At 59.9% G+C, this 12,670-nt stretch overlaps 1 protein-coding gene across 5 annotated transcripts in view; it reads left to right on the forward strand.

The window, feature by feature from the left end:
* The window catches only part of PTK2B (protein tyrosine kinase 2 beta), a 52,477-nt gene that overhangs the window by 2,914 nt on the left and 36,893 nt on the right, over nt 1-12,670 (forward strand). Inside the window, exon 1 of one of the 5 annotated variants that reach the window (XM_032103321.1) lies at nt 9,898-9,999. The exons of the other annotated variants lie outside the window; for them this stretch is intronic. The gene's annotated coding sequence lies outside the window, so the exon portion shown is untranslated. Of the gene's footprint in view, nt 1-9,897; nt 10,000-12,670 lie in introns of those variants that run through there. 5 annotated transcript variants of the gene reach the window in all.

A 12,670-nucleotide genomic window follows, 5' to 3' on the forward strand; every position in this document is an offset into this window, starting at 1 on the left:
CGAGGCTCCCGGCAGCCCCCGGGAAACCTCGGAAAACTCTGGAGTTTGGGGCCGAAAACGGCCAAAAAAATTCCTTCCGGCAAAATTCCGGGATCCGATGGGAAAATCCCGGCTGCCGCATCCCGGGAAGGGTGGGAAGCACCGGGAAGAGGCGTGGGATGGGGACTGGGATGGATCCATAGGGAAGGAAGCGCTGCCATTCCGGGGTTCCCGGCGTTCCGGAGGCCACGGAGCATCCCAAAAATCTGGGGGAAAATGGGATATTTGGAGGGGTGGAGTTGTTACATCCCAGGAAAACAGAGACCAAGGCTGGGAAGTGATTCCCAGGGCCGTGGATTCCATGGAAGTTTCCTGGGATCCGACTTTTCCCTGCTCTAATCCTGGCAGGATCCCGATCCCAGCCTTGGGATCTCCAGGATTATCCAGGTGCAATCCAACGTTTTCCAGCTCGGGATTGAGGCTGGAAAAGCGGGAATATTGATATAAAGGGAGTTGTTTGACTGGGGATTATTCCAAGTGGGAATGTGCCGGGAAATGTTCCCGTGAAAGAGTGGGAATGGGATTTCAGGTAAAAAAGGGGATTTGGGATGAAGGGATTGACATTGGACACGTGGGAATGATGGGAATGATGGGAAAATGGGAATGATGGACACTTGGGATTTGGGATCCTTTCTCTGCCTGATCCAAATCCGGGAATGAGGCAGAGAAGGAAAAGGAGGGAAAAAATTCCCACCGGTGCTTCCAGGCCCTTCCCTTTCCCGCTGGGAATTTCCCCCAGGACATTCCCTGGCCCGGCTTTATCCCTAAAAACCGAATCCCTGAGGGATTCCAGGTGAGAAATCTCCTCCCTCCGGCCCCAAATCCTTCTCCAGCTGGAGGCAGCTCGGGAATTCTCCCCTGGATCTGCTCCATCCGGGAATGGGAATTCCGGGATTTTTCCCTTCCTGTGGAATAGCAGCCGTGGATTTCCCACAAATTCAGCCAGATTCCCTCTGGAAAAGCAGAATTCCTGCATTTTTCTGGCCTGGAATGCTGGGAAGGGCGGATTTCAAGCCGTTTGGGATATCATGGAAAATAAAAGTTTGGGGTATGATGGGATCGTCGGATCAGGGATGAGCAGGGATTGGCTAATTCCCGAGTTAATTAAGAGGGATCCTGGGAATCTGGGAAGGGAAATGAGTCCCTAAGCAGGGCTTGGGATGAATTCCAGGCCTGGAATTCCTGGGGGGTGGTGCTGGGGAAGGGTGGGAGCTGGAAGTTGGAGCTTTCCTGGGAATTTCCTGCCCGAAAGCCTGGAATTCCGGAGGGAACGGGATAAATCCGGCCTCCCCTCGGAGCCGACGCTTCCCAACATCCAATTCCCGGCTCCAGCTCCTTCCCGGCACCTCGGGAATTGCCCGATCCCAAATCCTCCTCTTCCCCTTTCCTTCCCCCATTCCCAAATCCAAGCGGTGTCTCCGCGATTCCCGAGGTTTGCCTGGAAACCGGGAATCTCAGCGCCCGCTTCATTCCCAAATCCTGCTGGAATTCCGCTCCCCGCTGGAAGGATTTTGGGAATGCCGCTCCCGAGCGGGAGCTTTTTTCCCCCTCTCGGAATTCCATGGATTTGGCCTCATCTCATCCCATCCCATCCCCTCGCACCATCCCAAGACACATTCCCAAACATTTCCCCTACAACTTCCCCCCAAGGCTTTCCCGCCTCCCAGATTTTTGGGAGCTTTTCCCGGTTTTTAATCCTTTTCCTTCGCAGTCGCGTCGTTCATGGCGGGGAAAGCGCTGGACCCGTTTTTATTTGGGAATGCCGGTGGAAAATCCATGTGCTGAGTTAATAATTGTGGGAATTAACGGATGATCCATGATTTGGGAATGTGGGACCTCGGCAGAGCCACGGGAAAATGAATTCCTAACTTTTTCTGGGATTGTTTTTGTGCAGGGAACAGGTGGAGGGAATGGGGGGGGAGGGAGTCTTAAGATGCTGCTCCAGGTGGGAATTCCTTCTTTTCTGGCCGGAAAAATTCGGGATTTGGGGTTTTCCAAAGCCTGGGGATGCTTTGGGATGCCTTTTCCTGGGATCGCTCCCGGTTGGAGCAGGCGGAATGGCCAAAATGTCCATTGGGATGGGGATTAGAAGGAATCATTTGGAAAACGGAGGGAAATTCCCTGAATTTTCCCTGTGGGGAGGATGCTGTGATCCCCCCTGCCCTTCCCCCCAATCCCATGGAATGCCTGGGATCCCATGGAATTCCTGACGTTGGCTGCAGGGCTGGGAATGAGGAGGTCGGGATCAGACAGCCGGAGCTCCAGAGGTTTTCTGGATCGGGAATCACATTCCCAATAGCCAAAAAAAAAAAAGTGGGATTGAGGATCCCTGAGGATCCCTGAGTCTCCTGGGAAGATTCCCGCCAGCATCCTGGAATTCCAGGACCTCCTTCCCGTGGCTGTTCCCATCTGGAGAGCTCTTCCTTCCCAGATGGATGTGCCCGATCCCATCCCGGCTCGGGAACATCGGGAACGTGGAGCTCCATCCCAATGTTCTCCCTGATCCTGAGTCATTCCCGGCCTCGCGTGGGATTCCCGGCAGCACTCCAGGGGTGGGGGCGGATTCCCGGGAAGCGGCCGGATTCCCGGGAAGCGGCTCCACGGCTGCTCGGGATATGGAGGGGGAGAGGGGATGCGGGGAAAAGGGGATGGAGAGGGAGATGGGATGCGGGGAAAATGGGATGCAGGTGGAGGTGGGAAACAGGGAAAATGGGGAGCAGGAGGACACGGGAAACGGGGAGATGGGAAGTTCGGGAAAATGGGACACAAGAGACATGGAAAGCACAGGAAAATGGGAAACAGAGGAGATGGGAAGCAGGGAAAATGGGATCCAAGGGAGATGCGAAGCAGAGGGAATGGGATACAGGTGGGAATGGGAAGCAGGGAGAGATGGGAAACAGGGAAAATGGGATACCAGAGAGATGGGATGTGGGAGCAGATGGGATGCATGGAAAAATGGGAAGCAGGAGGAGAAGGGATGCAGGGGGAGAAGGGAATCAGGGAAAACGGGATGCAAAGGAGATGGGATGCAGGGAAAATGGGATACAGAGGAGATAGGAAATGGAAAATGGGATACAGGGAGAGCTGGGAATCAGGGAAAATGGGATGCAGGTGGAAATGGGAAGCAGGGAGAGATGGGAAACAGGGAAAATGGGGAGCAGGAGGACATGGGAAACAGGGAGATGGGAAGTTCGGGAAAATGGGATACAGGGAGAGATGGGAATCAGGGAAAACGGGATGCAAAGGAAATGGGATGCAGGGAAAACGGGATACAGAGGAGATGGGAAATGGAAAATGGGATACAGGGAGAGCTGGGAATCAGGGAAAACGGGATACAAAGGAAATGGGACGCAGGTGGAGAAGAGAAACAGGGAAAAGGGGGAGCAGAGGGAGAAGGGAAGCAGGGAAAATGGGATACAGGTGGGAATGGGATGCAGGAACTGGGAACCAGGGAAAATGGGATGGAAAGGAGATGGGAAACGGAAAATGGGATTGAAGAGAAGGTGGGATTCAGGGAGAGATGGGAAGCACGGGAAAATGGGATGCAGGTGCAGATGGGAAACAGGGAAAATGGGGAGCAGGAGGATGTGGGAAACGGGGAGGTGGGAAATTCGGGAAAATGGGATACAAGAGAGATGGGATGCAGGGAAATGGGATGCAGAGGAGATGGGAAATGGAAAATGGGATGCATGGAGAGATGGGAATCAGGGAAAATGGGCTACAAGAGAGATGGGATGCAGGAGGAGATGGGAATCAGGGAAAATGGGATGAAAAAGAGATGGGAAATGGAAAATGGGATACAGGGAGAGATGGGAATCAGGGAAAACGGGATGCAGGTGGAAATGGGAATCAGGGAAAACGGGATGCAGGAAGAGATGGGAAGCATGGAAAAATGGGGAGCTGGGGGAGATGGAATTCAGGGGTGGAGGGGAAGCACAGGAAAATGGGATGCAGGGGAAGTTGGGAAGTACGGGAAAAATGGGATCCAAGAGAGCTGGGATACAGGGAAAATGGGAAACAGACGGGGATGGGAAGGAGGGAAAATGGGGATCCAAGGGAGATGGGAAGCAGAGGGAATGGGATACAGGTGGGAATGGGAAGCAGGGAGAGATGGGAAGCAGGGAAAATGGGATACCAGAGAGATGGGATGTGGGAGCAGATGGGATGCATGGAAAAATGGGAAGCAGGAGGAGAAGGGATGCAGGGGGAGAAGGGAATCAGGGAAAATGGGATACAGGAGAAGGTGGGATTCAGGAAGAGATGGAAAGCACAGGGAAATGGGAAGCAGAGGAGATGGGAAGGAGGGAAAACGGGATCCAAGGGAAATGCGAAGCAGAGGGAATGGGATACAGGTGGGGATGGGAACCAGGGAAAATGAGATGCAGGTGGAGGTGGGATGCATGGAAAAACGGGAAGCGGGGCGGGATGGGAAGCAGGGAAAACGGGATACAGGTGGGAACGGGAAGCAGGGAGAGATGGGAGACAGGGAATATGGGATACAGGGGGAGGAGGGATACAGGGAAAATGGGATGCAGGTGGAGCTGGGCTATGGGATGTGGGAAGTGATGGGATGCAGGGAAAAAGGGATGTGGATCTGTGCCCAGCCGTGCTCCCAAACCCAGCCCCTCCGGTGTTTTCCCACTCTGGAAAACAGGGAATAACTGCCTGGAGTGGGGAATGGTGCCACAGCACGATGGCAGCCGGATGGGCAGGAACTCCTGGGGGATCCTGGGAATGTTTTTGGCCGCCTTTGGAAGCGCTTGGAAGGGGATTTTGGGATCCTTTAGGATGAGCTCCTCTATCCCTGCTCCAAGCCCTTTCCCGGGTGTCCCTTCCCAACCGGATCCAGCGTCGCTTCCTTGGCTTTGGCGACGGTCCCGCTTTCCCTGCGGAACATCCCGGGAAGGGCCCCCATTCCCTCAAATCCCTGGGGCTCTCCAGAGCACATTCCCAGCCCTCGGAGCATCCCTGTCACCCTTGGAATGGGAAAGGGGCAGAGGCTGGAGCTCGGCTCCGACCGCCACGAGAATTCCAGGGGTTTTTGTGGTGCTGGATGAGGCTGGAGCGCCTCTGGAGCCAGGCTGGGAGAGCTGGGAATGTTCAGCTGGAGAAGGGAAGGATCCAGGGAATCCTTGGAGCCACTTCCCGAGCCTAAAGGGGCTCCAGGAGAGCTGGGATTTGGGAAAGGGCTGGAGGGGCAGGAGGCAGGGAATGGCTTCCCAGTGGGAAAGGGGAGCTCGGGCTGGGATCTTGGGAAGGAATTCCCGGCTGCGCTGGAATTCCCAGAGAAGCTGTGGCTGCCCCTGGATCCCTGGGAGCGTCCAGGGAAAGGCTGGAGCAGCCTGGGATCATCGGGGACGGTGTTGGGGTTGGAATGGGATGGGATTTAAGGCCCCTTCCCACCCAAAGCATTCCAGGATTCCGAGCGCGCCAGGGTGGTCGGATCCCTCTGGATGATCCCTCGGGGATCTCCCATCCCCATTCCCAGTTTATCCGGTGGGAATTCGCTGGTTTGGGTGGTGAAGTGTGACCGGAGCGGGGGCTGTTCCCGGCTGTTCCCTGGGAGACGGAGCGATGATCCCATGAGTCACTGGAATACCTGCATGGATCGGGAAGGACTGGAATCCGAGTGGGAGCTTCCCTGCCGGGCTGCGCTTCCCGGGAATGGTGACTCAGCGCGGGATAGCGTCCCCGCTCCCGGGATTTGGTTTTCCCTGGATGGAGCCGGGATCCAACAGGATGGCTCCAGCTGGGATGCAGGAATGAGGGTTTGGAGCCCGGGATGAGCTCCAGCGTGGCCGGGGTGAGTCCCAGGTCACCGCTGGCCCCATTCCCAAAAATTCCCACAACATTCCCGCATCCCATTCCCCAGGTGAGTCCCAGGTCACCGCTGGCCCCATTCCCAAAATTCCCACAGCATTCCTGCATCCCATTCCCCAGGTCACTGCTGGCCCCATTCCCAAAATTCCTGTCGAATTCCCATGTCCCATTCCCCAGGTGAGTCCCAGGTCACTGCTGGTCCCCCATTCCCAAAATTCCTGTCGAATTCCCATGTCCCATTCCCCAGGTGAGTCCCAGGTCACCGCTGGCCCCATTCCCAAAATTCCTGTCGAATTCCCATGTCCCATTCCCCAGGTGAGCCCCAGGTCACTGCTGGCCCCATTCCCAAAATTCCCACAGCATTCCTGCGTCCCATTCCCCAGGTGAGTCCCAGGTCACCGCTGGCCCCCCATTCCCAAATTCCCACAGCATTCCCGTGTCCCATTCCCCAGGTGAGTCCCAGGTCACCGCTGGCCCCATTCCCAAAATTCCCGCGGCATTCCTGTGTCCCGTTCCCACCCGGCAGAGGCGCTTTGGGATCGTGGCATCACTTCGCGGGATCTGGGATTTGGGGTTTGGAGGGGAGCGGGAATTCCAGCGGCACTGGGAGCATCCGGACTGGTCCCGGTGCTGGTGCCAGTTCTGGGTGCCGGGTTCCGGTGTTGGTGTTGGGTACTGGGTCCCGGTCCCGGTTCTGATACTGGTTCTGGGTGCTGGGCCCCAGTCCCGGTGCTGGTTCTGGGGTTCGTGTTGGGTGCTGGGTCCCCAGTGCTGGTTCTGGGTCCTGGTTCCAGTCCCGGGTCGTGGTTCTGGTCCCAATACCGGTGTTGGGTGCTGGTGCTGGTCCTGGTTCTGGGTCCCAGTCCCAGTGCTGGTTCTGGGGTTGGTGTTGGGTGCTGAGTGTTGAGTTCTGGGTCCTGGTTCTGGGTCCCAGTCCCAGTGTTGGTGCTGGGGTTGGTGTTGGGTTCTGGTTCCAGTCCCAGGTTCTGGTTCTGGTCTTGGGTCCTGGTTCTGGGTCCCAGTCCCGGTGCTGGTTCTGGGATTGGTGTTGGGTGTTGGGTTCTGAGTCCTGGTGCCAATTCTGGGTCCTGGTTCTGGTCCCGGGTCCTGGTTCTGGGATTGGTGTTGGGTGTTGGGTTCTGGGTCCTGGTGCCGATTCTGGGTCCTGGTTCTGGTCCCGGGTCCTGGTTCTGGGTCCCAGTCCCAGTGCTGGTTCTGGGATTGGTGTTGGGTGTTGGGTTCTGGGTCCTGGTGCCGATCCTGGGTCCTGGTTCTGGTCCTGGGTCCTGGTTCTGGGTCCCAGTCCCGGTGCTGGTTCTGGGATTGGTGTTGGGTGCTGAGCGTTGGGTTCTGGGTCCCGGTGCCGGTTCTGGTATTGGGCACCAGGTGCTGGGTGCTGGTCCCAGTTCCGGGTCCTGCTTCTGGTCCCATACTAGTGTTGGGTGCTGGGTGCCGGTGCTGGGTCCCAGTCTCGGTGCTGGTTCCGGTGTTGGGTGCTGGGTCCTGGTCCCACTTCCCGTACTGGGCACTGGGTGCTGGGTGCTGGTTCTGGGTCCTGGTTCCAATACCAGTGTTGGGTGCCGGTTCTGGTCCTGGTGCTGGGCCCCGGTCCCAGTTCCGGTGTTGGTGTTGGGTGCTGAGTGTTGGGTTCTGGGCCCCAGTGCTGATTTTGGGTCCCGGTCCCAGTTCTGGTGCCATCGTTGGGTGTTGGGTGCTGGGTCCTGGTCCCGTTTCCAGTATTGGGCACTGGGTTCTGGGTGCTGGTCCCAGTTCTCGGTCCTGGTTCCAGTCCCAATACCGGTGCTGGGTGCTGGTTCTGGTCCCAGCGCTGGGCCCAAGTCCCGGTGATGGTTCCAGTGTTGGCGTTGGGTGCTGGGTCCCAGTGCCGGTTTTGGGTCCTGGTCCCAGTTCTGGTGCCATTGTTGGGTGCCGGGTGTTGGGTGCTGGGTGTCGGTTCTGGTCCCAGTGCTGGGCCCTGGTCCCGGTGCTGGTTCCGGTGTTGGTGTTGGGTGCTGAGTGTTGGGTTCTGGGTCCCAGTTCCGGTTTTGGGTCCCGGTCCCAGTTCTGGTGCCATTGTTGGGTGCCCGGTGTTGGGTGCTGGGTCCCGGTGCTGGTTCCGGTCCTACCGGTGCTGGGTGCCGGTTCTGGTTCCAGTGCTGGGTGCCGGTCCTGGTGCTGGTTCTGGTGTTGGGTGTTGGGTGCCAGTTCTGGTTCCAGTGCTGGGTGCCAGTCCCGGTGCTGGTTCCGGTGTTGGTGTTGGGTGCTGGGTCTCAGTGCTGGTTCCGATGCCAGTCCTGGTGCTGTTGTTGGGTGCTGGGTGCCGGTTGTGCTCCTTATACCAGTGTTGGGTGCCAGGCCTTGGTGCCGGTTCCGGTTCTGGGTGTCGGTTCCAGTTCTGGGTGCCATTGTTAGGTGCTGGGTGCCAGTTCTGGTTCCGGTGCCGATATTGGGTCCTGGTGCCGGTGCTGGGTCCTGGTTCCAGTGTTGGGTGCTGGGTGCTGGTTCAGGTTCTGGATGCCGGTTCCAGTGCCGGTATTGGGTCCTGGTGCTGGTTTCAGTTCTGGGCGCTGAGTGCTGGTCCCAGTACCGGTGCTGGGTCCCAGTTCTGGTGCCCTTGTTGGGTGCTGGGTGCCGGTCCCAGTGCTGGGTGCTGGTCCCAGTGCCGGTTCCAGTGCCGGTCCCAGTGCCACTGTTGGGTGCTGGGTGCCAGTTTCAGTGTTGAGTCCCGGTTCTGGTGTTGGGTCCCGGTGCCAGTTCTGGTGCCAGTCCCAGTGCCACTGTTGGGTGCTGGGTCCCGGTCATGGTTCCTCTGTTGGGCGCTGGGTGCCAGTGCCGGTTCCGTTGTTTGGTGCTGGGTGCCAGTGCCGGTTCCGTTGTTTGGTGCTGGGTGCCGGTGCCGGTCCCACTGTTGGGTGCTGGGTGCCGGTGCCGGTCCCACTGTTGGGTGCTGGGTGCCGGTGCCGGTCCCACTGTTGGGTGCTGGGTGCCGGTGCCGGTCCCACTGTTGGGTGCTGGGTGCTGGTGCTGGTTCCTCTGTTGGGTGCTGGGTGCTGGTGCTGGTTCCTCTGTTGGGTGCTGGGTGCCGGTTCCGGTGCCGGTTCCTCTGTTGGGTGCTGGGCGCCGGTTGTGGTGCCGGTCCCGCTGTTGGGTGCTGGGTACTGGGTGCCGGTTCCTCTGTTGGGCGCTGGGTGCCGGTTCCGGTGCCGGTTCCTCTGTTGGGTGCTGGGTGCCGGTTCCGGTGCCGGTTCCTCTGTTGGGTGCTGGGTGCTGCTGGTCCCGCTGTTGGGTGCTGGGTGCTGGTTCTGTTGTTGGGCGCTGGGTGCCGGTTCCTCTGTTGGGCGCTGGGTGCCGGTGCCGGTTCCTCTGTTGGGCGCTGGGTGCCGGTGCCGGTGCCGGTTCCTCTGTTGGGTGCCGGTGCCGGTTCCTCTGTTGGGTGCTGGGTGCCGGTTCCGGTGCCGGTTCCTCTGTTGGGTGCTGGGTGCCGGTTCCGGTGCCGGTTCCTCTGTTGGGTGCTGGGTGCCGGTTCCGGTGCCGGTTCCTCCGTTGGGCGCTGGGTGCTGCCGGTTCCTCTGTTGGGCGCTGGGTGCCGGTTCCGGTGCCGGTTCCTCCGTTGGGTGCCGGTGCCGGTTCCTCTGTTGGGCGCTGGGTGCCGGTTCCGGTGCCGGTTCCTCCGTTGGGCGCTGGGTGCTGCCGGTTCCTCCGTTGGGTGCCGGTGCCGGTTCCTCCGTTGGGCGCTGGGTGCTGCCGGTTCCTCCGTTGGGTGCCGGTGCCGGTTCCTCCGTTGGGCGCTGGGTGCCGGTTCCTCTGTTAGGTGCCGGTGCTGGTTCCTCCGTTGGGCGCTGGGTGCTGCCGGTTCCTCCGTTGGGTGCCGGTGCCGGTTCCTCCGTTGGGTGCCGGTGCCGGTTCCTCCGTTGGGTGCCGGTGCCGGTTCCTCCGTTGGGCGCTGGGTACCGGTTCCGGTGCCGGTTCCGTTGTTGGGTGCTGGGTGCTGCCGGTCCCTCTGCGCACCCGAGTCGGTCACAGCAGGAAGCGCCGCCAGCGCGCGCTCGGCGCGGGGACAGCGGCGACAGCGGGGCCACCCCGAGGGGCCAGCGGGGCCAGCGGGGCCAGCGGGGCCAGCGGGGCCAGCGGCCACTCCCCGTAAGTGCCGCTCGCCTCCGGCATCCCGGGAATCCCTCCGGGAATCCCGCCGGGACGAGCCCCACACCTGGCGGAGGCGGGCGGAGGGCGGATCCCGGCAAAGCTCATCCCGGAGAATTCCCGACGGGACCGGTCTGCGGGGGGAGGGGAGGGGAGGGGGGGGTCCCCAAGTGTCGCCGAGGTGGCACCCGGGGCTGGGCTTGGCGACAGCGCCCGAGGAGGTGACACCGGCGGGGGAGGGGGGACCCGAACTTCTCCAGGAGCCAGCGGAGGAACTTCCTGGTGCGGGAGGTGGCCCCGGGGCCCCGTGGGGACTTTCCCGGTGTCACCGCCGGGAGCCGGCGACAGGAGCTGGCGGGGGTGGCACCGGGGGGGACACGAGCGGGGCAGGGAGGGGACGGTGGTGGCGGTGGTGGCAGTGCCAGGCCGCGTTTCGCTTTCTCCGTGTCCCCGAGCTCGGGGTTGCGTCACGGCGAGCTGGGGACGGAGCCCTGGGAAGTGTCCCCGAGGCAGGGGGGAGGTGACAGGGATTTGGGGTGGGATTTTGGTGGGGGGGGACAAGGGGGTCAGGATGTCACCAGGGACGCTTTTCCAGGTCTGGAATCGGGAGGGATGGGATGGGATGGGATGGGATGGGAAGAGCCGGGCGGGGGGGGGGGGGTTGGTGGGAAGGACGGGATTGTCCCTCGTGCCCTGGTGGGGTTTGAGGGGACATTGGTGTCCCTTGATGTCCCCAGCTCTGGCCGTGAGGGTGCTGCTGGGAATTCTCCCTGGGACATTCCCTGGGATTTCTTCCATGGGATGCTCCCTGCATCCCGTTCCCAGCCAGGATATCCCATCGGGACAGGGACACCGAGGGGACATCCAGCCCTGCTGCTGTCCCCGTGTGCCACCCCCGCGGGAAAAGGGCTGGAGGGAGAAATCAGGGAATGAAGAAAACGTGTGGGGGGGGAAAAAAAAAAACAAACCCTAAACGGAATATTTTTTGTCTCACATTCCCTAAAAAATTCCAGCTGTGGCCTCTCTCATCCCTGTTCCTGGGGGGTCGGATTTGGGGTCGTTCCTCTGGGGTTCTGTTTGGCTGGGGATGGCCTCGGCTTTTGGGGACAGGAAGGGACAAGGTGGGGGAGGTGACCTGGCTGTCCCCGAGCTGCTCTTGCAGCCACCTGGGGAGGGGACATGCCCCAAATGTCACCCGGGGTTGTGCAAAGGATGTGGCTTCCTGCAAAGGCCCCGAGAGAGAGGCCCCGGCTGTGGAAAGAACAAAAAAAAAAAAAAAAAAAAAAAACCCCAAACCCCCAAAACCCTGAGGTTTTTTTTGAGGCGAAAAAAAAAACCCATAGAAAGAAAAGAAAAAATCCCAAAATGGGTTGGGGTGAGAGGGAGCTGAAATCCCATCCCGGTCCAATCCTGATACCTTCCGATGTCCCAGGGTGGTCCAAATCCATCCTTGGCCAATCCCAGGGATCCAGGGGCAGCCAGGGATTCCCTGAGAATTCCAGCGCAGCCGGGAATTCCTTCCCAAGATCCCAGCCCGAGCTCCCCTTTCCCAGGGAAATCCCTCCATTCCCGCCTCTCCCAGCCTGCCATTGGATCCAGCCCCAGCCCGACTCCTCTGCGGGAAGGAATTCCGGCCTCCAGGGCCTTCCCTGGGAATCTCGGCACTCCAGGAAGGCTCTCCCTTCCCTTTCCCATCCCCGACTTCCAGAAAAACCCCTGGCCATGGATTCGGAGCCTCCTGCATCCCACAGTCCCGGAATGCTTTGGCTGGGATCCACGCAGCTTCAATCCCATCCCATTCCAAGGCCGGCACCTCCCCCGATGATCCCAGGCTGCTCCAGCCTTTCCTTGGGCACTGCCAGGGATCCGGGCATTCCCTGGGAATTCCAGCCCAGCCGGGAATTCCTTCCCAAGACCCCAGCCCGAGCTCCCCTTTCCCACTGGGAAGCCACTCCCTGCCTCCTGCCCCTCCAGCCTTTATCCCAAATCCCAGCTCTCCTGGAGCCCCTTTAGGTTTGGGAAGTGGCTCCGAGGATTCCCTGGATCCTTCCCTTCTCCAGCCGGACATTCCCAGCTCTCCCAGCCCCGGGAGCATCTCCGTGGCCCCCTCTGGAATGGCTCCCGTTCCCGGCAGCTCCTGGGAGGTTTAATCTTTAACCTGAGCTCCTCCGGGCTCCGATCCAGGAGCAGCCGGATGCAGAATTCCACATTCCAGAGGCTCGGCCGCACCTTTGCTCCCCGGGGCGTGACGGGAGCTGAGCGCTCAGGGAAAACCCAACCCGGGGCAACCCCTCAGCCCAAAGTCCTGGGGAACAGCAGGATCTGGGATCCCTTTGGATCATCCGAGACCCTGATCCAACGTTTTTCTAGGAAATGAAGGATTGGAGCCGTTTCCCCTCTGGCTCCAGCGATGTTTTTTTAGCGGCTTTGGGGTTTTGGGGGGCAGGGGGTTTCCCTCTAAGAGTGATGGAGAAAATGGATCCAAACCAGGGTGGGGGTGACACCCTGGAGGTGACAGAGACATGGAGATGTCACTTTGGAGGTGACAGGGACACGGAGGTGACACCCTGGAGGTGACAGGGACACAGAGGTGTCGCTGTGGAGGTGACGGACATGGAGGTGTCGCTGTGGAGGTGACAGGGACACGGAGGTGTCACTGTGGAGGTGTTGG

The sequence above is a fragment of the Corvus moneduloides genome, chromosome 3, assembly GCF_009650955.1.
Source record: "Corvus moneduloides isolate bCorMon1 chromosome 3, bCorMon1.pri, whole genome shotgun sequence".
NCBI classification, from domain to species: Eukaryota; Metazoa; Chordata; class Aves; order Passeriformes; family Corvidae; genus Corvus; species Corvus moneduloides.